The 777-nt window shown below is 42.1% G+C and overlaps 1 non-coding gene across 1 annotated transcript; it reads left to right on the top strand.

Annotated features, from left to right (window-relative positions):
* The first annotated feature begins 266 nt into the window (after window positions 1–266).
* On the top strand, window positions 267–374 carry LOC130958484 (small nucleolar RNA R71). Its single transcript, XR_009077603.1, has one exon. It is a non-coding gene; the product is annotated as a small nucleolar RNA R71 (small nucleolar RNA).
* Window positions 375–777: the final 403 nt, after the last annotated feature.

Genomic DNA, 777 nt, shown 5'->3' with positions numbered 1-777 from the left:
ACTTGTTGAGTCAATATCTTGTTCTGAGCCAAAATGGCATTCAGAGTATCAATCTCAAGAACTCCTTTCTTCTGACTTGTCCCATTGTTCACAGGATTCCTTTCAGAAGTGTACATGAATTGGTTATTTGCAACCATTTCAATGAGCTCTTGAGCCTCTGTAGGCGTCTTCTTCAGATGAAGAGATCCTCCAGCAGAGCTATCCAAAGACATCTTGGATAGTTCAGAGAGACCATCATAGAAAATACCTATGATGCTCCATTCAGAAAGCATGTCAGAAGGACATCTTCTGATCAACTGTTTGTATCTTTCCCAAGCTTCATAGAGGGATTCTCCATCCTTCTGTCTGAAGGTTTGGACTTCCACTCTAAGCTTACTCCATCTTTGTGGTGGAAAGAACTTTGCCAAGAAGGCATTCACTAGCTTTTCCCAAGAGTCCAGGCTTTCTTTAGGTTGAGAGTCCAACCATATCCTAGCTCTGTCTCTTACAGCAAAAGGGAATAGCATCAGTCTTTAGACCTCAGGGTCTACCCCATTAGTCTTGACTGTGTCACAGATTTGCAAGAATTCAGCTAAGAACTGATGAGGATCTTCCATTGGAAGTCCATGGAACTTGCAATTCTGTTGCATTAGAGAAACTAATTGAGGTTTAAGCTCAAAGTGTTTGCTCCAATGGCAGGGATAGAGATGCTTCTCCCATAAAAATCAGGAGTAGGTGCAGTAAAGTCACCCAGCACCTTCCTTGCATTGTTTGCATTATTGTTGTTTTTGGCTGCCA

The sequence above is a fragment of the Arachis stenosperma genome, chromosome 10 (genome assembly GCF_014773155.1).
Source record: "Arachis stenosperma cultivar V10309 chromosome 10, arast.V10309.gnm1.PFL2, whole genome shotgun sequence".
In the NCBI taxonomy this organism is placed as follows: domain Eukaryota; kingdom Viridiplantae; phylum Streptophyta; class Magnoliopsida; order Fabales; family Fabaceae; genus Arachis; species Arachis stenosperma.
The sequence above is the reverse complement of the archived record's forward strand: the minus strand, read 5'-3'. Positions and strand labels throughout refer to the sequence as shown.